We start from the raw sequence: 27,435 nt of genomic DNA, 5'->3' as shown, positions 1-27,435 counted from the left end.
ATGGCGCAGTGGTATCGTCGTCTCCTTGTAATCAAGGGACCCCGTTGGAGGCACATAGTGGTTCGGATCCCACTTTAGACTGTAAGTCCAGTTCCGATTGGCCTTACTGTGCATAAAGTGGACTTAAAGTACCAACTCAATCAATCAATCAATTCTGGTAGATGACGCAATTTTGTATTATCATAAAGTCGTTATTGACTAACCTGCATATTTTCTGTTACTACGAGATTGTTGTTTGGACGTGGTGATGTGCGTTACTTTGATCTACCAAGTCATATCATAAATACTGTCACAACTTTGGAGGCTGGCTGGACACCTTCAGGGCAAGGGCAGCATTAGCCCACGGGGAGCTGTAAGACCTGAATCATTGTGTGGTGTGCTGTGGACGGCTGAAGGTGATTGTGATACAGGTCAGGATCAAATGAGAGTGGCTGTCATTGCACTACATAAGATAGAGAAAGCAGCAGGTGAGACTTTCAAACTTCTCCAGAAGCTTCAAATCTCAAATAGGTTCGTTTATCGCACTATCCAGCAATACACTGAAACTGCCAGGGCAAGGCGGCCTCGAACAGTACGGACGCCAGAGGTTGTGAAAAACCTGGCGGCATGTGCGCAACGAAAGCGTGTCAGGAGACAGTCAGTGCTGGCTCAGGACCGTAAGAAATCCACAATGTCCATGTCTCATGTGTTGCGCTGTGACCTGGGACTGCAAGCTTACAAACAACGTACAGGTCATTTCCTTACTGATGCGTTAAAGTGTCAGAGGTTGATCAAAGCAAAACGCCTACTTAAGCGGCAAATGGGCACAGATGAATCCTTTTCACCGATCAAAAACTGTTCAATGTTGAGGAGCCATTCAATGCCCAAAACGACAGCGTACATGCGAGGAGTTCACGAGAAGCAGCCGACAAGTCTCCGAGGGTCCAGAGGGTTTATCATCCAGTGTCAGTTACGGTGTGGTGGGGAGTGAGCTACGAGGACACAACTGAGCTGCATTTCGGCGAGCAAGGCTTCAAAACATCGGCCTAGGTGTACCACGAGACTTTCCTTGAGGGTGTGGTCAAGGGTTTCACGAACATCCTCTCTCGCAGTCAGGCCTGCAGTTTACAGCAGGATTCGGCACCAGCCCATAAGGCTAAGACGACCAGCAATGGCTCCAGACGAATATGCCGGACTTGGTTTTCACTTCTGATTGGCTCTCTGGTAGCCCTTGATCTTAACCCTTTGGCCTACAAATTGAGGGTTGTGCTTCAGGAAATGGCATGCAAGAAAGGACACCCCAACATGGCCAGTTTGAAGCATTCTCTTGTGAAGGTAGTGGCGGATTTCCCTGTAGATGTCATGCGTAATGCAAGACTGCGTGCGTGCTAAAGGTGGTCATTTTGAGTAGCTATGAGTGTATTGTGTTCCTCACATATCCAAGTACCATCTTGTATATATTTCCTGCAAACCTTGTGACAGAATTTAAGATATGACTAGGTAGAATTTTTTCCTTGTGTGCGGAAATTTGGCAACTGTACTTGGCCACTGTGTCACTCGAGCGAGGATCCGTGCAGCGGCCGGAACCACGTCGCTTGCCGGCGAAATCAGATATACGTATCCGCATCAACTCAAGCGCATTAGGGTCTTCCCGATGCCGCAGTGGTAACGTCGTCGCCTTGTAAATCGATACCCGGTGGAGGCACATAGTGGTTCGGATCCCACTATAAACTGTAGGTCCAGTCCCGATTAGCCTTACTGTGCTAAGTGAACTTAAAATACCAACTCAATCAATCAAGCATTGCACGCTTGGTAGCTTTCCAAAGCAAAGTTTCGTCAAGTTTCTCTTCGGCACGTACACTGTAATAAAACTAACTCTGATCAAAAAACATGTTTTCGAGAGCAGATCTGTGTCGTCTGAACATGGCACATCTTTGTCTGCCGTGAACGTTAGTATTTGCTTATATACGCGGGTGTGTGTTGTTGAATAAATATTTACATGCGCTTCTGTGTAGTCCGCTAAGGTGATGAGTGATAAACACATAAGCGTTCTGGTATGTAAGGGGTGACCTTCTACTAACACCCAAATCCCAACATCCATTCCACGTAGTACACCCTGGACTGCATTTTGCAGACTAACGAGGTTCTGGCGGCTGGAATCGCGGAAATATATTCATCCGTGGGAATCGTCTTGTGCGCTGTCCTTATGTGAGAATCATCGTCCTTCCATCCATTCGTAGCGTTCCAACCTGAACGCGGGGATCTTAAATAGGGATGTAACTTGCCCCTCCCGATTAGTACTAGTTGATGGTAGAGACAGCCCTGAACGGGCAGGTACAAATATCTAACTATTCATTAAAATAGACTCATGATTCGTTTCTAGACTGAAGTGAGCAATGCAAATGGCAGAATGGGTGTAGACTAGCTTACCCTGTTCGGTTTAGAAATAAGACCAGTAGCTTCTGCTTCTCCGATGATTCCAGATTAAAAGACCCCGTGTCGCTCTCATGCGCACCTACTTAAACCCTCGCTTGGTCTCTCGTCACCTCTTGCGAAAGGCCAGTGTTCTTACCATTTCCTGTGAAAGGCTTACCCAACACATTTCTTGAGCAGGAGCTGACAAGGTCCGCCAGGGTCAATATTTCTTAATCGAACAGGGTATGGTACGCATTCATCCCCATCTTCGCGATTAGCCAAAGTGGCAGAAAAGCGAAATAAAACAAGTCGCATCAATCGATCAATCAATAAGGGTTCAGTATTGTTAAAATGTCCCAAGGTAAATACACTTTAGAACAAAGGATTTTTATGTACGATTCTTATGCCAAAACAAACTCGTGTATAAGTGTTAAGTGGCGAGTTTTTAGTGGACGTTCTCAAAAGATAAGTGTGGCATTACAAAGGAAAATATTTCCATCTTCTGTGACAAAACTTCGTGATTATTTTACTTAGCACCGTGCCATGAAGGCACGTAGGGACCCACATATTGTGAATCTAGGCCATTTTAGAGGTGATGTGATGAGCACCACGCTCCGGCCGCCTCTACCCTTCAGGGTTGCCCCCCAGGTACCCAAGCTAACGGTATCACGCACCCCGGAAATCGAATTCGGGTCTCCCGCGTGACAGACGCCCTATCGACTAGACCAGCGCAGCTCCTGAATAATACTAATAATAGGCTTTTTGCTTTTTATGTAATTTGGAATTAATAACACGAATTTCCAGGGGGGGAGGAGCCGATCTATCTGATACCTCATCCCGACGTCCGTGCTTTCAATTAAGGAATTGATGTATAATTACAGCGAACGTTACACGAAAAAGTAACGGCGTTACAAACAATTCGTTACTTCCAAACATATCACACAGATAAAACGACAATTCATATCAGTAGCATACATGTACATTGAGGACAGTTCGGTTAGCGCACGCTTCTCGAACACGAATATCCCGATTGAACCAAGCGTGCTGATAATTTTTCGGTTCTCCAAGAGCGGGAAATACTTGATTACAACAATTTGTTACGGGTCCGGAGCAGCTGAAAAACACCATTGCCGCCGGCTATAAACATGGTGATGTAATTCCTGTAAGCATTGTTTGTTCGGTTTACCGAAAATAAACAATACGCTCCGCATGGGAAGCGTGCAGTCGGTCGGCTGCCCGCGAACGAACAGATCTGCAGCGTTAATAGACCTCCGCTCCCCGGCATTGTGCTGGACGCCGTGGAAACCGCTCGGGGCACTCCGCTCACCTACCATGCAGCGTTGATTTACAATGGGTCGGATTCCACGGGGCATGCTTTTCCATCGGTTTGAAAGGGTTGCTAATTTTGGATATTAGCACTCCATCATACATCGCAGGCCTGTTTCGCTACGGTGATACACAATGATCCGGTCGTTTTGTGTACATTGCGGGAACTGGTAACCATCAAACGAATTGTTGATGGTTGGGTCGGCCGAGTGTTGCCTTGCTTTACATGAGCTCCAAGGCTATGGCGGTTAATGTTATGATGGGATACAGGGTTCGCCTCCAGGTGAGGGCAGGTTAGCGAGAGTCAGTATTACTTTATAAACAGCAAGTCAGGTTTGCATCGTGGGCGCTCCGGGAAAATAAAAAAAAGTGTGTCCCTAAGATTGATATATTGAAATGCTGTTTTTTTAGAGAGAGATATTTTTTGAGGGCAATAGATCGGGGTAATATTAGAGATATTTATAATTTTAAATAATATTGATTTATTAATATGTAATTTGTTAATATTTAGCTGTTAGTATTTTAATTTTAAGCTATGTTTTAATTTAATTATATTAGTTGAGTTGTATAATAAAAGGGAGTATTTAAGTCTCCAGCAAATATTGAATTTAGTTTGTAATTTTATTTTTAATATTATAACAGCTCGGGCAGCGTTTTGATATATACAACATAATTATTTTTAAATTTTTAGTATTTATAATTTATTGTGGATTTTGTTTAATTATTCAGTTTGTTAATTAGAAGTATGTTTTTTCGGTTTTGGTGGTTATTTTTGCAAATAGTTTTAATTTTAGGAGGAAGGCTTTGTTAGTTACAAATGTGTAACTTTTTAGGTATATCTGCACGGGATGTTTTTTTATTATACATTTAGAGCGGTGATATAATATGATTGGCATTTTATGATTGATATATGGTGATATTATTTGATTGATATTAGATGATTGATATTTGATTATATGATGATATTATATGATTGATATTATACCATTGACAGCTGGTAATCGATATTATTGTTATATTATGTCAAGGTTTGTTTTTGAGTGATATGCTAAGCCATTGCCATCTCCGAGTTTCAGCTTTTATATGTGGAGGAAGGTTTTTCATTTTAACTTCCAGTGCTGAGTAATTGGCAAGATTTTTTTTTTTTTGACTGGCTGTTATTTTCTGCTAAACCAAAACCCAAAACTGTAGTATGTATTAAATGCATGTTACAATTTTTTTTAATTTTAGATGTTTTTTATTCTTTTTAATTATATATGTATTTTTATGTATATATTGCGGAGCTTATATATACAATAGATAAAATTAAGTTAATATTTATGATTATAGCTTTAAGATTTGTTAATAATATTAGGATTTTTAAATTAAGAATTTTGAATTTTTTCTTCTTTTAAAAAATGAATTTTTAATTTTAACTTCCAATACTAAATAATTAGCAATTTTTTTTAAATAGCTATTATTTTCTACTAAACCAACACCAAAAATTATAATATATATTAAGTACATATTACAATACTGACGTCTTAAGAAGACGTATCATAAGTAGAAAGATGTGCTTTACAGGGGAGAGAGATAAAATAAGAAGTAAAATAAAGATAAAACAAAGGAAGTGAAACAAAATAAGCGAGATACAGAGAAGGTATGATTGTGAGAGAGACAGGAGAGGGGGAAAAATATATAAAGTGATGTGATCAGCGTTGAAAAATAGTGATGAAGAACCATGTAGAGTGAAATGTACAAGAGCTTTGTTTCTTGTGCACTGGTGTTATTAACCACAAACATCATTTTACAATCCGTGCGTTCACCATTCTTTCACATTACCGACATATTTCCAAACAACAAAACAGAATATACCCTGACAACGTGCAAGTTGTCTTCTTCTGAACAGTGTAATATAAACCTATCATAAAAAAATAGGTAGAGATAAAGGGATCGAACAGAAGAGAAATAGGTTTTCTTTTATTACGGATAATTGCGACATGATGATGATTACATGGATTTGATGAAGGAGCATCCACAAAGAACACCCATCTCCAAACACTGTCTCGACCCCAAGGACTTGGGCGGGAGGTCGGAATGGGGTAGAAACGGGAAAATATACTAAAACTGAGAAACTACCTCAATCTGCCTTCCCATAAGCCAACTTTTAGCAACAAACCTTGCTGCGCTTTGAACGCACACATCAACAGATAAACTAAAACTTATCTGTACTCGCTATTCCGCAAACTTGACAAATAATATTCCACTTCTCGCGTCACTCTGCGTTGTTTCATATCTAGTCTGCAAGAGGTTATGTGAGGTAGTGTTCCTGCTTGTCGCGATTTTCTGATACCTCAAGCTAGGACAAACAAAACGAATCATAACACAACCCTTGAGCCCCAACTCTCCTACTCTCCAGATCTGGCACCTACGGACTCCGTTTGTTTCCTAGGATGACGTATACATACAATATGGGAGATTAATTAAAATAAAAAATCGCCACGGACCTGCAGGCTAGTCCACGAAACGCGTGAGAGAACGCATTCCAACAGTGGAAAATATGCTGAGAGAGGGTGTATTGCTCTTTGTTCTTTGAAGTTTGTTTGTAATTCTGTGCAGAGATGGGATAATCGGGGCAGCATAAAGTGTAATACGAACCACTATGTACCTCCACGGAGGCACTATGTACCTCCACGGAGGATTGAACCCTGGACATCTTGATTACAGACCGACGACGTTACCAAAACACCATTGGAGATGCACTCGGTGATTAAGCTGCATGACAAGTAAATAACATGATTTTTAAAAATATGCTATTTCTTTTTAACAGATCTCGTATATACAATAAAATAGTAAATAAATATGCATTTCGTATGTCCAATAACACCTCATCTTTCGAAATGCGATATGGTTAATGGAGGATGAGAGAAACAAAGCCGTACAGTCATGGACATTTGTGGGTTGTATTGGAGATCGTAACAACCTACAAGAGCCTGCGGTTGCACCATCAACCCTTCAACGCCCGACCAGGAAACGACGTCGGGCGAAATTATCTCCCGCGACGGCTGATACCGACTCCGGGCGACGAGGTCGTAACGTCTCCACTCGAGGGCCTTTACCCCGGAGCCCTTCTCGGGGGCTTCCGGCTAACTCGCCGTAACAAAAGGCGAATCCCGAAAAGTGATTCTCCCCCTCCGCAGGAGGGATCAAAAGGAACAACAATGGGGTCGTCACCGGCTACACGAACGCCGCTAATCGCTTCTAATTACAAATGAAATTCTATTCTGGAGCCAGCAGCCACCATTGAAATCTCCATTCCGGGCAGGCATCCGGTCCTCTCCTGTGTCACAAAGTCTGCGTGACGTCACTCTAGTTCTTTATGCTTCGTCGTGGTCTGCAAAACCTAGAAAGTTCCCAACAGATGCAGGGTGCTTTCTGCTCTACATATACTGAGCAGAGTGTTGCAGGCAGAGGACTTTGCTGCAGCGCGAAATACGAGGGGGTACCCAAATAAAATCGGAATAGCGCTGCGCTGGGCGGAGCATCCATAGTACGAATTTTTCCCGCTAGGCAAGCGTCGAGCAACTCATTGTGAGTTCAATACACTCAGTGGCTTCGCTGGGGAAGGTTGTCTCAGGTCACGGTGATTTTTTTTTCTTTCGTAAAAGCAGTTTCGCTCGCACCTCGTTTTTGTGACGGCCGATGTAAGAGAACAGCATGACTCTTTTGCCACACGCTCCTTACTCACCTGACCTCGCTCCGTGCGACTTTTTTTGTTTCCCCGAATGAAGAGGGACATGAAGGGACAGCAATTTGACAACATAGAAGAGGTGAAGAAAAAAAACGAGGAAGGAGTTGTCAGCCATCACAACAGATGGGTTTCCAAGAATTGAATCACAGATAGGACAAATGTATTAAGTGTCATGGAGAGTACTTTGAAGGTGATAAGGTTGTTTTGTATATTTTAAAAAAAATACATGGCTTTTATAAAAATTCCTGTTTCTTTTGGGTACACCCTCGTAGTTGAGAATTGAGAGCGAAAAGGCAAATCGAGCGGTATACGCTCGAAACCCAGTAGTACACGTGTATGCGTAGTTTGTCACGATCTCCATGTTAAAATGTAGTTCAGTCAACATCCCTTATCCTCACTCTCACAAATCTTCCCGAAGTTGAGGGTGAGATCTGTCCTCAGGAAGGTGAACACTTTTGCAAAGTGTCTGTGTACTTCAGGAAAAATAAAAGTAAAGTTTAAAGTTTCATACCCAATGCATCCATCTAACATGATGTCTTTGGATTGTGACAACTGTATGACTGTTCCAAGTGGAACAACTGAACTTTGATTAGCTTTCGTTATTTAGCGTCGCTTTGCTACCATTTTTGGCTAATCGTGACGATTAGAATGAGTGATGATACCATGAAACTGATGAATGGACACTCACAAAGAACACCAGACCAAGAAAACAGAGCGTCGGCAACCCCTTCGCATACATAAGGGTTGTTCGGGACATATCCGAACCACTTTCAAGGTGTACTGACATCATGAAATGCCATTCCGACACCACCGGGCCGCCAGCATTGTGGACTATCGCCGGACATCGGAGTTTCAATTGCAGCGAACTACGTTGGAGAACGGGCATGGGAATCCTCTCTTCAGGATTTCAGACTGGCATCAGGAATGTCTTGAAATGGGATGTCACGGATCCCTGTTTCCTGCTCAATCTCCCGATAAAAGCGGGAAAATGTTTGGGCGCTATGGCTTGAGGCCTTGTCCGTATGAATTCGCACCTGTTGAATGTCCAAACCAAGATGACTGAAAGTAGGCAGCCATCACATTTCTGTCAACCTTACATATCAGCAACTTCCCCGTATAATCGAATACGGCGACAACCATGAAGCACCTTGGAAAAGTGTCCCGGGAGTTACGAAAAGGGGAGAACTCCCGGAAGATGCCCGCATACATTCGGGGGTATGCGCTTATATTAATACCTAAATCAGGGTGGCCACTCTAGGACTATGATAAAATGCAAGTATAATTCCCGGTTTTCAAGGCGAACTTTCCAAAAATTCAAGAGTACAAGCAGATGCGTTCTCTATTTCAACATTACGTATTACCGCCTCTCCCCCCCCAACATATATATATATAATATATTAACAATACAACACGTTACGGGGTACAGTTATTTACGAAATATTGTTAATTGCATAAGAATTTCAAATTTACCTAATCAATTTCATGATCTTCTATCTTGAAAAACTCAATATGCTGACCAAGGCAGAAATTTATTTTATTAAAAACATAAACTAAACGTAACGTTTCAACCTTCTAGAAAGGTCTTCTTCAGACTCTGTACCAAGTACAAATGTAACAAGGTACAAAACAGGACGATATATATATATATACACAAAATTACTCCCCTCCAGACTATTAGAAAGTAGTTCTGGAACGTTCTAGCAGGTGGCTTTCCCTTGTCAACTGTACTTTCACCTGAAAGGCTAAACATTTTCTTCCATCTGGAATGTGGTTGGACTCTTTATCTCACGCTCTTTTTCCTTGATTCTTCTTCCTTCTTCTCTCTTGTCCTTTCCACTCTTTCTAACACCTTCTTCCATTCTTTGTTTATCTTAAGATAATACGTGTGCCTTTGTGGGCAAATGTTTCCCAATTGGCCCGAGTTGTGTGCACCGGAACACTAGGGTTTTCCCGACGGTCAAACCGTTTTTTTTTGTTATTTTTTTTAAAAAATTGATTTGCTTTATTTTACTTGGTTTTTTTGTGCCACTTTTGGCTAATTTGCGAAGATGGAGATGAGTGATGACATGATGAATTTGATGAATGGACACTCACAAACATCCACGCCCAGGCAGGGATTCGAACCAACGACCCCTAGCGTCGTAGCGCGATGTGCTAACCACTCCGCCACGGGGGTCGGCGGTCAAACCATTCCCCCGACACTGAGTTACTATTCAGTCATACGACAAATGTGCATGGAAAAGGGCCATGACGTACCCTTCCCCATAACGATTCGCTTTTGGCGCCATTTCACAGCTACGCGCACAACACTCCAGCACCTGCAAAGTGCGATAACAACAGCTGACGAGCGGCTAGGGACAGCATTAGCAACAACAGAACCAAACCTGACCTGCCTAACCTTTTTACGCAGGCATATAATAGCTTAAATAAGCATGTAAATATGTTAAGCTGTTTAAATTTTGTCTATTTAAGCTATTATATGCATACGTAGATAGGTTTGGCAGGCCAGGTTTGGTGGTGTTAGCATGTATTTCCCAAGGTGCTAATGCTGTCCTTAGCTGCACCGTCACTCCAGCATAATCCCATAGGTGGCAGTGGCGTCGCAAAGTCGTTGGAATATATCCCTAACAACCTTCTGTATTAAACAGTGATACTCATTACTTTCAAGCTTAAATTCGAATATTTTGTCATGCATACAGTTGCGTGCAGCTCAAATATATTTTTAATATGTGAATCATTGAAAACACTTGGGTTTACTATGCAAATGGTCGTTAATACTTTACGAATAATCATAGTCACTTTTACAGTAGGTGGATAGAAGTGGAAATTAACATCATAGACTAATTTCTACAGTCAACTTTGTTTAGCGTACATGGAGTAGAAAACCAGATGAAAAATAATTCCACCGGGACGTTAAAAGGTCAGACACACGAGAGAGAAAATTCCACGCAACATAGCATGAAAATCAGATTATTACTTTTCGCGAAAATAATCAGGGAACTCTGGAACAATTGCAACTATTGTATAATTAACCTGAAAAGAGATGAAAATCAACCATCTGTACAGGAGAGAGAGAGAGAGAGAAAGCACGACACACGTGCCTCAGCGATATACCAGCCTTTTCATTTAAAAAACAATGGCGACAAAGAAGATTTTTTCATTTAGCTTATACTTTTTTTTTTTTTTTCAGATGTTGTATCTTTCTCTATTGCGTTATATTTAGCCTATTTGCTCTGTGCGTAGACTATCTGTGTGCCTCTACAAATTAATCTGCCATTGTCTCGGCCCCCGGATGGAATTCAATGGCGCTGAAGAAGGGGAAGACAGGGAGGCATTGTCTACACGAGAAAGATTCTGAATAGAGCCCTTTCAATATGAACAAACGGTATTATTCCGGTCCATTATTCGCTCGACTAAAGAGCGATGTTAAAAAGAGTTGTTTTTTTATAATAATTAAAAATGAACACGGGGAAAAGAGATTTTGTAGGGGAATCTTCTCGCTATGAAAAAACCTCAGCATAGAGATGAATTCTAGACGAATCTACTACACTTCTCATTTTAGGAAAGGAAAAAAAATCGTTTCCTGCGGGGAAAATGCATTACAAAGGAAGTCAATGTAATATTTATTCCACGCAGAGTGATTCTGAAACTCAATGAAGTGTACCGGAGAGTGGAGACTTCGTTAAGTATTAAATATTTTGAGAGAAGTGTACTTACACATTTATAACAATGTTCACGTAATACATGTCTAAATCTCCACTTGTCAGATATTTGAAACCATATTGTTTGGTGTAGATTTGTTGCAGAAAAAACAGAATTAAAAATATTAAGACTTCAACATTCAAAAAAGACGTAAGCCAATGCACTTAGTACAGGGTGTCCCTAAAGTCAGGAAGTGGTTGTTTTTTTAAATGTTCTACAGCTCAATTTTTTTTGTGCGCGTGTGTCAGTGCAACTCAATGTGTGCCCCTCTGGTTGCCCTCAGGATGTCAAGGCGATATTTCACATCTACCCACACACGCTGCAGAGCATCAGCATCAACTCTTTGCACAGCTGCAATGATCCTTCTGCGAAGTGTTACAATGTCTAGAAGAGGGGTTTGGTATACACAATCCTTGACATATCCACAAAGGAAAAATCCAAAGGGCTTATATCAAGAGAGCATGGGGGCCAGGCGATTGATCCGTCACGGCCTATACATCTCCCAGGCTAATGTCTATCCAGAATATCCCGAACATCACGAGACCGATGTAGGGGTGCTCCATCTTGTTGGAAAATAATGGATGGCTGCAACCTCTCCACCTGGGGGAGTAAGTACTGTTCAAGCATATCCCAATAAATTGTACCTGTAATGTTTTCCTTCATAAAGAAAAATGGACCTATCGCCCTGTTGTGCATCAGAGCAGAAACTGTTTGAGCTCTAGAACATTTTGCAAAAAAACCGCTATTAAGTCTATGTCATGTGATTTCAGTTATGTTTCATTGTAATGGTGACGGGACTTTAGGAACACGTTGTACAACTGAACAAACAAGCAATTTTCTGTGTTCCCGAGTACCTCAATTATTGAGCTGTTGTTCAAGACCACCCCAAGATTAATCAAAATACGAGGGTGCTTCAAAAAGTAACATCCTCCTCCTGCTCAGTACACTTATCACACGGTTGCAACAGAAAAAAATGCTATTGGTTATGTATTCACCAAGCTTCATTGTTCTCATCATCACTGAAGCCTTGTTAGTCTGCGAAATGCAGCTCAGTGGAGAAGAGGTTGACATTTGACACCCCGCGGGAGGAGCAAACAAATGTCTGTGCACTCTGTGTTGGTCCGGTTCTTTCTCATCCTGGTAGGGTTGTGCACTTCGAAATTTAGGTGGAAAGTACTTCGTTGTGCTCAAGAAAGTGGGTGGCCATGACACAATTCAAGTATAATTCCCGATTTTCAAGGCGAATTTTCCACAAATTCAAGGCTTCAAGCACATGTTTTCTTTATTTGAGCCTTACGTAATACCTCCTCTCAACACCCACACACATACACACAGAAGAAAGTAACAATACAAAGAGTACCTAGTTCACAGTTGCCATTTCACATACTCAGACTCAAAATACATCTACAAACACGAGTCACAAATGTTACGATCCTAATCTGCGAAAAATTGTTAATTGTGTAAGAATTTCAAACTCAAATCTACCTAATTATCTTCAAGATATCTTACCTTGCAATAATCTTCCTTCTGTCAGATTGCTCTACAAAGGACAGTAACAAAGTAAACAGATCGAGAGAATTCTGCCTAATTTTTCACACAGCATTATTTTCCTCCCTTGATAAAATTAAAAACTAAAGTGTGAAAAATTCGTCTCAGGGCATTTATAAATATGTTTATATGGGGTTTGGATTACTAAAAGTTGTAATTTCGCGTCTACGGAGTAAATCCAAGCAGAATTCACGCAGAATTCCCGGAGGCGTATTTTCATATAGTGCTGCAGAACCTCCAGCGATATGTGGCTTCTGATTGGCTCTCATTCCGGAAGTTAATCCAGTGTTCCCTCAAAGTAACGATAGATGGCAGGGTTGAAATTGACAATGTTGATTTAAGAGATCCATCCCAACAAGATAAGAAAGCCCTTGCCTGAGATTAATTTTGAGCACATTTTTTTCTCTTCAAATTAAGGTTTTGAAAGACAGAAAATCAGAACTCTTCTACAAGTTAATGGTTTTCTTATGTAAAGTCACATCAGTGCAAACAATGTAACTAGTTATGCATATATTTTCTATGTCATGTCCATGATCCATGATTGATTATACAGAAAAGGATTTATTTAGTATATTCCAAGAAATGAAATTTCTCCTTTAATGTAGTAATCACTTCGTATAAGCTACAAGCTCTTTCAGAGATATCAACATTATTATTCACGATGGCTTCATATTGATTTTTATCACCTGAAAACGATTCAAAAACATTTTTTTCCATACAAATATATATTTCTTTACATAATTTCGACAATTTGATTACAAATTTTATTTCTAAATAATCAAGAGTCTGATCTTTCCATACTTATCCTGTAAACAGACAAACGAGGAACGACGGACAAGGAACATAAACTCTTCCGGTGCGCGCAGCCAATAAGACAGCGTTATGTACCTCTGGTTCTGCAGCACTCGAGGGTTTGTAAATACACTTCCCGGAGCCAATAATTCACGCTGAATTCCAGGTGAGTAGGAAGAGTTGTCAGCACATACGTGAAGACACCGGTAGTTTTTAAAATGCCTGAAGTAGTAATTAAAACTAAATTTCTTTAAATTCAAATATGACTCTCAGTGATCTCGAATATACGAGAATTACACATCGCAAGTCGCACCCAATTTTCTGCGCTTTAAAATATGCGCCCAATAAATACGGCATTTGCTGCAACAAAACTTGTAATCAACTCTCGTCCATTGTTAGAGCAAGGATATTGCCCGGGAGAATTACATACAAACACAATGCGAAATTATGATTGCGTTTTTCAAAAAAATTAAATGAAATCCCCATGTCATAATTAGGAACTGACTCCCGTATCTCTTTCAAACATTACTGACCTATTGTTTCTGCGAACAGCTGTTTCACTTGTTAAATTTTTTCGTCTTCCTCGAGAGAGAAAAAAACTGCTTGTAAATCTCTGCAATTAATATTCTGCCCGTAGTAAACTCTGTAATATTGTTTTATGACTGTCTCTCATGCAAAGAGAAGGTTTATTTCTGTTATTGCCGTCAACCTCCCTGCAACCTAATTACTGACCGTCTCGTCATATCAGTTTCGCGTTAACATGATACGGAAATAAAATATTGTTTGTATCCTGGGTGCACAAAAAACACAAAAAAATTGGTGTCTTCATTAGGAGAACAAATATCGGATATCACGTTAATTAACTCGTAGGGATTTAACGAAGGTAGTGGAGGGCATGGCAACAATATTACAGCAGGTGGGTGATTATACTGGGAGAGGTAAGGTAATGGGGCACACCTGTTGGACTGCTGGAGTTAGACTCTTATCATCCGCGTGCACTCCGGTACAGCAAGGCCAGCAGTGGTGGCACACAGCATAACTGTTACAAATTAATTCTTTAACTTTTGGTTTCTCAATATTTCTTCCGGGTTGCCTCAACAGAATATCAACCTGCAAACCTCCAAGGTTCGTCCTTTTCCGATATGGGGCCATCAACACCCCTTCGCGGTCGCGGCGTGTTGACAAAACATCTGCGTAGTATCACCACCCTGGCAATGCAATCAGAAACCCGAAAAATACCCTGGCGACCTTCAGGGATCTAATGGGAGGGGACGTTGTGTGGAGACAACGCTTGTTTTCCAACCCGCAAGGGCTGAAAGAAAGCAGAGTGCCATCGGTCAGCCTGCTGATGTCCTCAGTGTTGCGAAGTGTCCAAGTGTACTGTATACTGTCAGCGATGTAGCATATCCACCAAGCTAGCGAGTTAAAATTTATATTCATAAATAAACTATAAAGTTTCAAAACACAGGAGAAACACAACAATATGATTGCTGACATACGGATGATATATTCTATGTGAAGATAAACATTTCCGAACGATCGGTCTATTAAGACAGCTAACATGTCCATGAACAGATCCGCCAAATAGAGTTGTTAAAACTCGGTGGCCGCGGTCACACTTTTTCAAGAGCTTTGCGAGGTGAAAAGTTATGGCTTTTTAGGCGGGTGAATTTCTATTTGTTTGCTTCAAAAACTTTAGTGTTGGCATTGTTTACTATTTACTACGGAAAGAACTACGTGGTGCCAAACTGGATTTGTGAATATTGCATTGTGTGAAAATCTTGAAAATTGTTTCCATCATCCGCGATCGTCTGTTGCATTAAATACGTTTGACAACAGGCCAACAAAATTAGAGAAAATTAACAACTTCTGCAGGACATTCATCTTTCCATTACAGTGCTAATTTTTTCCCTATAACGTACCATGTAGAAGCAAATGAATTCTTGCTTTTCTTCTCCTTCCACAACGGAAAATGTCACCGCACGCCACTGGCTCTAATAGGCGCTGGTCAGCGCAGCTACGATTGGACCGTAATTGGTCTTTGGACAATGCCGCGACGCAAGGCGAAATGATTTAAATCAGGGGATTTTTCTAAAAAAATCACTGACTTAAATCACTTTAAAGAAATAATTTATAGAATAAGGTACATAAGTACTTTGTAGATATCAGAATCACTTTTGGTGAAAGTACATAAACCTCGCAATCATTCAATGATGTTTATTAGGCTCTAAGATAGGAAAACTAAGGGGAAAAAATATATGTACTGATGGTGTGAAGCTCACACGAAAGGAAATGTAATACGTAAACTGTAAACACACTTAATTTAAAATTCAATAATTTTATAGGCAAAAATAGCAAAACAATTGTGTAGAATAATATACAAAATACTACAGTAATCATGTTGAACCGTTAATAGTGTCATTATCACTAAGCTGTAAATAAACATCATAGCTGACATTTTGCAAACTATCATTAAAACAATCGCCAAAATTCAGCTACAAAGACTATAATAAATATATTAAGTAACAATTATGTAGTACATCCAGAATGGTTTATTTTCACTGGAAGACAGTTACTGAAATGATTATAGTTTCACTAACATACTCAAGAAACATTTCGATAGTAGGTTCATATACAGGGTGATTCAGAATTCCTTTTACACACTTCTAGGGGTTGTAGAGTGGATTTAGTAGATCAAGTTTTGATAAGGAACCCATGTCTGGAAACGTACCGCTTTGGTAGTACACGGATGACAAGATCACATAATTCCCAATCTCCCGCTTCACGGTATGCAACCCACATTGACGGAGGGCGACGTCTTCAGTCACCTGATGTCATGTGCGCTGCTTCCAACGTCCTCTGTTTACAATCCGGTGTGCCTCGACCTTCACGTCAGTTGCTATTCAGTCGTTGCGGAAGACAGTTCGCTGTTTACAATCCGTTGTGCTTCGAGCCGTCGTAGCTCAGTCGTTATGGCGTCTGTCTACCATGCGAGAGACCCGGCTCCTGCACATCACCCCCATCTTCGGCCGTGATCAAGAAAGTGTGGGGCCCTAACCCCACGTCCCTTACCCTATACGCCTTCATGGAGTGGTGCATAGCACAGGGGAGCACTTTACTTTTTCGACCTTCACATCAGTTGCTATTCAGTCGTTGCGGAAGACAGGACAGTATGGTTGAATACACGTTTGCCAAGAACACCGACATGTTGTTAATTTAGGGCGAAGCTGGACGTAATGGTAGAGCTACAACGTCTGTATGCAGAGCGTTTTCCGCATCGTGTCACTCCATCACACACCATTTTTGCCCGATTAGATGATGATGGAGACGTGAAATTATGTGATCTTGTCTTCTGTGTAGTAACAAGACGGTACGTTTCCGGACAAGGGTTCCTTATCAAAACTTGATCTACTAAGTCCCCTCTACAACCCCTAGAAGTGTGTAATAGGAATTCTGAATCACCCTGTATACAGAGCCGGAAAACATACAAACCATTGTAAGCGTATATTTTTTTAAAAAAATTAAAAAATCTGACTTAAAAAAAAATATATATTTTCATCATCATCATCATGATTTTTACCCATCCTGCTGCGACAGGGCCGTGGTCCGGTCGATCGTGTTGCATCGTTGCTTTTCAGGCTGGGAATTCCCTTTTCTACTTGTTTTCCAACTGCCTTGCCTACTGATTTTTCCAGGTCGATGATGCACTGTACTGGACTGATTTCTCTCCTCAATACAAGGAGTAGCCAGCCACCAATTTGAAGGGCTCTGGGGTAAAACATGGTAAGTGACATTTTGGTCATTATTTTCTTGCGCAGGGAGGTTATTAGAAGCTATATACTGTAGATAAATTGAGGGGTCTAGTGAGAGAGGGAGGTATGCCACAAATCTTGAAAATTTTATTTTTTGCCATTTTCAGTCTTCTCCTACCATCTGTCATCTATCATGTGAACTACAACCATGTGGCATAGCTCCCGCTTGTTCTGCAGCAGATTTTCTGAGTTCTTGAATACGTCCTCATCAGCATTTTGAGTGAGAGAAGGAGCTATGCCACTTACTGATGGTGTCTGCAATAGGAGTGGCAGTAACAGGTGCTAGATTTAATATCAGCCCTGAAGTTAAAAGATCTCATGGCAATAATGCCTTATATTCCTCCAGTTTCTCATGGTGTTTACCAAAAACTAAACTCCACAGAAACAATGGACAGTGAAGATCCTCCAGGAGACATATGAAGCTGTCTTTATGTAGATCACATGTAACCCTGGGAACATGATTTACACTCAGGCAAAAGTATTTAAGCCTTGTTCAAAGTCTTTGATGTGCTAGATTGATTTTTCCACATGGGTATACTACAACAATATACCATACATGTTCATAATAAATGGTATTTATATTGAAATTCATATTTTTCCTTTTGAATAATTTACCTAACAATATGTTCAGAAAAAAATTACCCTTTGTTATACAAATTATGACTCAACGCAATGCTTTAGAAAACTCAATTTATTTCCATTTCTTGTCAAAGTGGCATAGCTCCCTCTCTCACTAGACCCCTCAATTGTTTTCGTGCTGTGTTGACCAAATTCAGAAGGGTTCAATGAGTCCAATGCAAATTGCATAACATGACAATTACACGTGTAAATTCAAGGATTTTATTTTTACTTTGTAACTCAATAGTGACTAAAATGTCACTTAACATGTTTTACTCCCGAGTCCTTAAATTATAATGCAAGACATTTCTATTGAGCAGGGAAGGTTCAATATACGAGGATTAAGTCATAAGTCATGGCAACTGTTGTTTTTTTCTCGCAAGCAGAGGACAACACGAAAAATCTAAGATATACATTTGAAAATGTATGGAATGTACTTTCGAAAAAAGCCACAAGATGGTGCATGTAATCAACGGTGGGGTAGTAAACACGCACCCAAGTTCAGTCGGTGAGTGACAGCGTTCCAAAATGGAGGTCATGAAGCAGGAGCAACGTTCGTACGTTAAAATAGCAGTTCTCCACGACAAAAATGCACGGGAATGCCATACAGAGCTACGGGAAACACTAGGTGTGCTTGTCATGCCCTATCAAACAGTGGCGAGGTGGGTCGAGGCCTTCATACGGGGCAGTGTGCCAACTGACAAAATAAAACACTGCTCTCCAATATCATGTGTTCTGCCTCTTCCCTACGAGTCTCTCCTGCATCCAGACTTCATCTAGTGGCTTATTTCGAAAGTTCAGGGTGGGAAATAACCTTTTGCTAGGGGTCCACAGTAAAAAGTAACAAGAATTAAGAAATTATGGTAATACCAAATGTTTACTACGACAATTGTGGTTACAAAAACAAAATTAAAAGTTAGTATGTCCGCCGTTTGCTTCTCTCACAGCACGAAGACCATCAGGGTAGGAGCTCAGAAGATTCGCAAACAGTCCGTATTACATTCCATGTCACGGAGGATTTGTTCCAGATGTGCAAGGAGTGTTGCCCGGGAATAGCGGTCCGGTCCGCGTTCCACTATCATCAAGGACTCAACTGCGTCCTTCAGAATAGCCCCAAAATGCTCCGCTGAATTCAGGTCCGGTGATGCACCCGGCCATTCAGAACTGCTGAAGAAATCAATGCCACTTCGCCGAAGAAGGACTTGGTTTTAGCATTTGTCGTGAACTAACTTTTAATTTTGTTTTTGTAACCACAATTGTAGTAGTAAAGATTTGGTATTACCATAATTTCTTAATTGTTGTTACTTTTTCCTGCAGACCCCTAGCAAAAGGTTATTTCCCACCCTGTACATTCCATACACTTTCAAACGTATATCTTAGATTTTTCGTGTTGTCGCCTTTTCACGAAAAATAAAAATAGTTGCCATGACTTACGACTTAACCCACGTATGTTATTCTTCCACTAACCCTGGTCAGAATCACGGGTGCACTACCCTCTGGAAGGCGACCCTCATCCTTCGGAGAGGGTGAGGACAATCTTTAAGGGTGAGGTTGAGGTCGACCTGTGAAGTCGCATCGAAATGACTATATGTAACTATGATAGAGTTGGTACAAATTTACAAACATTAGATTTTACATAATCTAATCACATAAGAACTACCCAAAAACACACAAATCTCGACCTCTCTTCCACGAAATACATCCTGGAATCTGCATTCTTGGAGTCTAATCAGGCTCCAATGCCTAGACCCTCTTGTCCACGTATGTTTGTTTGGTTTGAGGTGCTGGTTTTAAGTCCACTTTATGCACAGTAAGGCTAATCGGGACTGGACCTACAGTTTAAAGTGGGATCCGAACCACTTGTGCCTCCAGCGGGTATCGAACCCGAGGCCCCTTGATTACAAGGCAATGACGCCATCACTGCACCATAGGTTAAGCCCCACACGGATGTTTGTGTTTCTATCCACATCCAATTAAGTGGCAGAGTAGCCACAGGCAGAACTTCTTTTCCACGTTCAATATCATCAACAATTAGCGTGAAGGGACGAATGCGACGAAAACTAAGAAAAATATAAACCGTAGCACCAATGCCGAAAGCACGAATGTGCTAATCTTACTTTTGAGATACAAACATTTTAATATTCAAATTTACGGGGGTAAAAACAGGTTTTACATTTGGATAAATGTTGTCATGGGTAAAATGTGTGTACCTACACACACAAAACTAAATGCATCATTTTCATTGATGCACCAGAATGCATCGATTGATGCACTAAAGTGTGTTTTGTAGTTTCTTCAAAGAATCAGATTTACATTTGATGCATTTTGGTGCATTTTTGTATGTGGTGAAAGAAACATCACAGTGCATCATTTGATTTAAGTGAGGATTTATTTCAGTCGAGATGCACTTCAATGCATTAGTTGATGTTCCTTGATGCACCTTCCTGCATCTTTTTGGATGATGAACTTAAACGTTTGGTCTGAGCTAATAACTTAATGCATCAAATGTGAATCTGATTCTTTGAAGAAGCTACAAAACACACTTTAGTGCATCAATCGATATGATGCATTTAGTTCTCTGAGTATACTTATGAATTGTTATTATGTCATACAAGTTAACACAGAAATCAATGAACAAAAATTGTCGGAAAAAGTGAATTACGATATGCCACGGCCGGAATCTAAGGTGCCTAAGCTAGAAGAGCTTTTGAAACTAACATCAACAAATGTGTTCTGATTCCCATGTATTTCTTATTGACCGAAACCAGTATGTACAATTCCTGCTGCAAGGCCACATAGACCTTCCTCTTACATAGCTCCTGGCGTTCTGTGAAGAAAACTTCTCTCTTGACTTAAAGTTGCAACGGGACTTGTGAATTATTGTATACATTTCTCTTTATATATTCATAAGTAGTATATTGCGATTCGAGGCGACAATGGTAAAAAAGTTGTTTTTTTTCTCTCTTTAATAACGAGAGGAAATGGACACCAGACAGCTTTATGCAAATGGAGGTGAGACCGAGAATGGTAGAAAGCATGGAATGCACTACCAACAAATGTTAAATCCATAAAACTCAATAAGAGTTTCAAAATTAAATTAAAGAAATGCTTCTACAGGAACAGCAGCAGAACAGTGGCACATACTAGAAGTGAACTGGCACTCAACAAACGACAAAACACTCATATTCTACAACTGTAACAATTGGAATTGTATTAATATCTTCAAATTATAATTATTACAGTATTATTATTATTAACTTAAATGCAACCTTATGTTAACATTCACATTTATATTTTTTCTTTTCACATTTGTATTTTCTTTAAATATTTTCTTGTTCTTTCACATTTATATTACCTTTTGACTAATATTACTGAAATGAGAATATTCGTAATTGTAGGTAATGTGAATTTTTAAATTTCTCTTTAGTGTAATCAAGCTTTCCATCTGTACTCATATATTATCATATTATATTATACTATATATATACTTATATTTACTTATGTAGCTTATGACTAGGGAACGGAACTTTAGGTAAATAAATGTTGGTTTTTTTGCGATAAGATAGAGACCCTTGTTTTTGCCAAAATTCTGATCATAGCCTTATATGTCAACCAAGGAAATTTTATTTTACATAAATACACATATTTTCCAGTTGTTCGTATGTAAATTTTGCGAATTTTCATTTTAAATACATAAAATCGCTCATTGACTTCAGCTACCTCGAAATCCTCGAAGGAAAAATGTTTATTCTCCGCACCTCTTTCATATATTATGCCCAGAACTTTAACAAAATTGTATCTGTTGTAAATGATCTCGACAAAGAAGACGCATATAGAAGTCTATAGAAATTCTGCAAGAACTGTTGAAGGATCCCTCCTTAAAAGTTGAATTGGCATACATCTCAACAAACATGTCCATTCTCTCTAATTCCATACGAAAGCTTGAATCGTCCGCGTATAGTAGAAACGAAACTGAAAGAACTCACTGGATGTAACGCACAAGTGCTAATGTCTAAATATACAGACATTTTTTTAAAAAAACAAGGTTTTCAAACTTTGTGCCAAATTGCACGTGTTTTGGAAGCTGAGGAAGAGGAAGCTTTGGAAAACTTCAGCGTTAGTGACAATTCGTGCTTCAAATATGCAAGAATTGTTTCTTGTTACGTGGAGCGATCTTTCTCACAATATAAGATGCTTTTTAGAGATAATCGTCACAGATTTACAATGGAGAATTTGGAAAAAAACTATGGTGATTCACTGCAACTCTTCCAAAAATAGCTCGCTAAGGTGTAAGCATTCAGAAACTCATTTCAGGTGTTTAAAATGCAAATAATATTTTGTTTTGTTACCAAATGTCATTTTATTCTTGTCACATATTTTCCTGTTTTCATCACATATTTCCAACATTTATTACACATAAAAAATAAATATTTCCGAGTTTTTTAGCACATAAAGTTCCGTTCCGTACTCATGACAAGGGTTAGGTGGCAGAGCAGCCTACGGCTGAACCTCGCCTGCTAAATAAAGGAATTATTATTATTATTATTATTTGCAACTAGACTGGACCGAGATGAGACTTAGAAGGAGACAGTCATTTGCACCCAAGTGCGAGACAGAGACAGCGAATTGCAACTCGAACCACATCGTCATTCACGATTCGTCTCATTTCGACAGCATCCCTACATCCATAACGGACAAAAAAAGCGAGAGGCGAGGCGATCTACGCAAGAGGTGGCGCTGATAAACACGAGCGTCAAACACCGTCGCTCGCGGGTTCCGTTCGGCCATGCATTCGAAGTGCCCGGGTAAATATTTTCTTTCAATTTCGCGGAACAACAAACAATGGAGCAAAGAGAATAAGCGGTTAGTCCCTTACACCTTCGGTTCGCAGCAACTCCAACGAAGCATCTGCGTTCACGAGGCAAAAACCGACATGTTTTACAGGCTACGTGAAATAAATTTCTCTCCACTCGTTCTGGAGAATTACAGCAAGCCTCTGAATCTAATTATTACAAAATGTCGGACAATGAAGCTGAGTCTTTCAATGCATGTTTCTGCGATAAACGTGCAATGTGCAACAGAACAGTATAGTATGAAATAGGAACAAGGCAACAAAAGAGAGATACAGTCATTAAGTGATGGGAGTAAGTCATTAAGTATGGGAATTATACGTGGTGAATCAAAAAGTAAGTTACACCCGCATGAACATTTAACTTTTTTCGACATAGTCACCAAGGTGTTCCAAGCACTTGTCGTATCGTGTAACCAGTTTTTCGATTCCTTGTGTCGAATTTCTTTGAACCACACTGAGACTGCTTCCTGCACTTCCTCATCTTGTTTGAGAGGAGCGAAAAGATGGCTTTCCCAGGGTGCCAAATCGGGGCTATAGGGAGGGCGAGACCACACTTCCCACTTGAATTTCTGCAGTAAACCCTGTGTGACACCAGCTGTATGGGGGGTAGCGTTGTCGTGAAGAACAACAACCCCATCACTCAATCTTCCGGGCCTTCGATCTTTAATGGCTTTTCTCAGCTTCCTTAAAGTGTCACAGTATGTTGCGGAATTGATTGCTGTTCCTCGGGGCACAAACTCACTGTAAACAACGCCTTCGGAATCGAAGAAGACCGTCAGCACGACCTTTCAAATCGTTGGACAGGTTTTGGCTTTTCTTGGTGGTGGCGAATCCTTGTGTCTCCATTCCATGGATGCCTTCTTTGTTTCGGGAGTGTATTGGTGCACCCAGGACTCATCTTAAGTGATGATTTTGCTCAGAAACTGCGGACCACTCATGGAATAACGCCGAAGAAATGACAGCGCAGCATCAAAACGTTGATTTTTGTGTCCGTCGGTTAACAAGCGCGGCACCCAGCGAGAGCACAGTTTACGATAACCCATCTGATCACGAATCAGCATAGACGCACTACCATAGGATATGTTCAGTTCACTTACAATCTCTTTAATTTTCACGCGGCGATTAGCAACAATGATTGCATTCACACGCTCCGCGTTTTCGATAGTGTTCGCAGTTGCAGGCCGCCCGACACGCGGTTCGTCGTTCACGTTCGATCTTCCCTTTTCGAACATCTGGCACCATTCAATTTGGCGATGGATTTCACTCCGATTATGCCTTTGTGCCCACAAAAATCGGACGACGGGGCGCACCTCAATACGACGCGCCATACTCACACTGTGACTACTCGCATACTAAGCCAGCTGAAGCACGGCTGCTTCTGGTGTGTGAAGAAAACATTCCAGACAGTGTTGCCACCAAGCGTGATTATTTTATCTCTCTTAGTACAGGAACACGGGTCAGGTGTAACTTACTTTTTGATTCACCCTAGTACGAAATGATAAAATAGTCTTTAATAGAGAGCGGATCTATTGGTGCATAAACATCTGATTTTCGTCGAAGTATGCGTCACCAAGGTTCTCGCATCTCTTGCGGTTCTGGTAAATATCAGTTTTCAGTTATACATAACGAAGACATAATGAACACATTGGAACATTCGAAGGTGTTTAGTACTGAGAGGCAAAGTAGGGAAAACAAGTGAGAATAAACAAAAAATACCAAAGGAGAGAAAATAGGCATTTATACATACTCTAAAGATGCATCATCAGACATGAAATGTACGTATTTACATCGTACGGCCTTAAACATAAACTAAAGCTATTACAAGAAGCAACGAAACATCAGAATCAGGACATATTATCAACATTATCTACATTTTACACAAATGTAACAAACAAAATCTTAATGTATTATGCAAGAAACCTATGAAATCTTTCACAACTTTCCAAGGACAGACCCACCAACTGTGGGAAGCAATTTTGACTAGAGCCACAAACTAATAAAAAATAATATGAAGATATAACACAAGTGACATTTATACAGTAAACCAGCCTTAAATTGAAAACAAATTATGGGCTAAATGGTTATATAATTATAAAATTTAATACACCGTCCATTGAGAATGTAAATGTTCTATGTCCAATTTTTCATTCTTTCAGGAGAGACTTTTAAAGTTTGACATGATATATTTGTTAGACGTTTGCCACCATTGCGCGGAAACTACTTGTCTTTGCAAAGGCTGATATATATTAAAGTTTCTCTAAAAAGAAGTAGTTGTTTGGTTATGTATTTATGCTGTAATAAATTATTGAAATTTCACATACAACAATTGCACGCAATACTACGTAAATTTAATTTGAGAGTGTCAGTGTTCTATCTACCAAATTGTTCTGTAATGGAGATGAAGAAAATTTCAATGTAAATTTGTTATTCGCATCAAAGTAAAATAAATATTCAATCAATCAACTACTTTGATTCCACTATTATTCAAAATTTGTGTCTGTTAAAAACAGTAGCACTACTGCTTCTAAGCAGCTCCCACAAGTGACTGAGCTTAGAATGCAAGTGGTTATCTCATTGAGGTTGGTTGAGGGAATTTGTGGTAAGATTTCATTGGCTTCTGGAGTTTGAAATCTCGTGGCTGCTTCCAAATTTTGTAGATGAACCAAAACCACTCTCAATATATCAATATTGGTTGTGTGTAGGAATCAGACGATGACATAGATGAAACAATTAAATCCTAAATAGACCACAGACAAACTATATCTACTTGTTTGGAGATAAAACATTTACATTCTCAATGGACGAAATGTCAATGAACAACACGCAAAATCATGTATTTTGTCGGAAAGACACAAGGAAATGAAAAGTGAATTAAACAGTGCTGAATTTAAATAATATCTATGGTTTGCTAGAAATCAATATGAGAGGCAAAAATGTAAACACCTGTATCTTAGTTCATTAAGTATAGGAAAGGAGCTCGAAGACAAATTGTGAGGTTCGCCGAGTTCTATCCCAAACGCTCAGCACCAAGCTGAGGAAATACAATCTGAGCCGCCTGAAGCTGAAATCGTCAGCAACATCGCAGAACGAGGGGCAGAAACGCAGCTGGCCATTACGTCAGAAACAGAGCAGTGGCGCCGAGGTTTGGCGATTTTCATAACTTCAATTGCCCTGAGTGCTCCATTTAAACCATCACTGAGGCCGGATGCTCAGTCGGCCGATCAGCGACTTCAAAGGGGCCGCCGCGTCACACACACGAAAGGATGAGCGGACCGGAGTTTACTTCCAATGCGTTCAGAAACACGCATATTAAAACAAAAACGCACACACGCACACACACACACACGATAAAACCGAAATGAATGCTAAAAAGGGAAATGCAGTGTCTGCCCCTGCCCCTCGCCCGGGGCCAAATTCGATGTAGCAAACACACGCGCGCGAGGGTAAAACGGAAAACTCTTCCTCGGTGAATAAACAACAAAGATGTGTTTTCACGTAAGTCACACACATCAAAGACTTATCATATTTCCCTCTGTGTGTGCATGTTAGCTCTTACGCAGGAAATACACCGGAGTTCCAAACGAGTATTTCAAAACGCATCCAACAGAGAGCAAGAACCTACCATTCTCATGCGTGGCAGATTATAAGGGAGAGTGGGACAAGAGCGGCAGGCCGGGAAAGTGCGTCCATCATAGACGACTGCAGAGAGGGGCGAGACGTTGCCATTGTACTTGAAGAAACTGTGTACGGCTATTTCAAAATTGAGGATTTGGAGAACGTTTTTTTCTTTCGTGTTTTGGATAGAGGAAAAACATAGATAAAGATAAATAAAAGGAGAGGGGCGAAGTAAGGAAGAGAAAGAAATAGAAGAACAAAGTAAAGATAGAGAACCAGAGGGAGATAATAGAAGAAGTAAGAAAGAAAGAGAAGCAGAGAAAGAAACAGAGAGAGATATAGTAGAAGAAGAAGAAAGGAAGAAAAGATAAAGATATAGAACCGGAAAAGAAATAGAGAGAGATAGTAGAAGAAGAAATAGAACAGGAGGAAGAAACAGATTATAGAAAAAAGGAAGGAAGAAAGAAAGACCAAGAAAGAATAAATGAAAGAGAAAGACACAGAACCGAAGGAAGAAATATAGATAGTAGAAGAAGAAAGACAGAGAAAGATACAGAACCAGGGGAGAACAGAGAAATAACAGAAGATGGAAAAATATAAAGAAAGGAAGAATCAAAACGAGATGATAGAAGAAAGAGAAGGATAGCGGAAGAATCAGATAGGAATAATAGAAAAACAAATAAAGATAACTGGAGGAAGAAACAGAGTCAGATAACAGAAGAAAGAAAAATACAGTAACATACAGAGAGAGAGAGATAATAGAAAAAGAAGGAAAGACAAAGACAGAAAACCGGAGAAAGGATGCATAGAAACACTTAGCAGTGAAGTAGAAAGCAACCAGCAAATATCCCTTGAGAAACAAGACAGAGAAAGATGTACAAAGAATGTGGAGGAGGAACATAGACACGGAAGAAAGACAAAAAAGACAGAAGGACAGGAAAGAAAGAGGAAAATTGAAATAAACAAAGCAGCCATGACTCCTGAAGCAGAACCAACTCAGAAAATTTCTCTCGCGACAGCACAGCCTGAAAATTAAGTAGAGTACG

The 27,435-nt window shown here is 40.2% G+C and overlaps 1 protein-coding gene across 2 annotated transcripts in view; it reads right to left on the bottom strand.

Annotated features, from left to right (window-relative positions):
* heph (polypyrimidine tract-binding protein 1 heph) overlaps nt 1–27,435 on the bottom strand; it is a 1,248,713-nt gene that overhangs the window by 775,457 nt on the left and 445,821 nt on the right. The window lies entirely within an intron of this gene.

Source organism: Lepisma saccharinum, chromosome 26 (assembly GCF_977018435.1).
Source record: "Lepisma saccharinum chromosome 26, izLepSacc3.1, whole genome shotgun sequence".
In the NCBI taxonomy this organism is placed as follows: domain Eukaryota; kingdom Metazoa; phylum Arthropoda; class Insecta; order Zygentoma; family Lepismatidae; genus Lepisma; species Lepisma saccharinum.
This window is presented reverse-complemented; position numbering and strand designations above follow the sequence as displayed.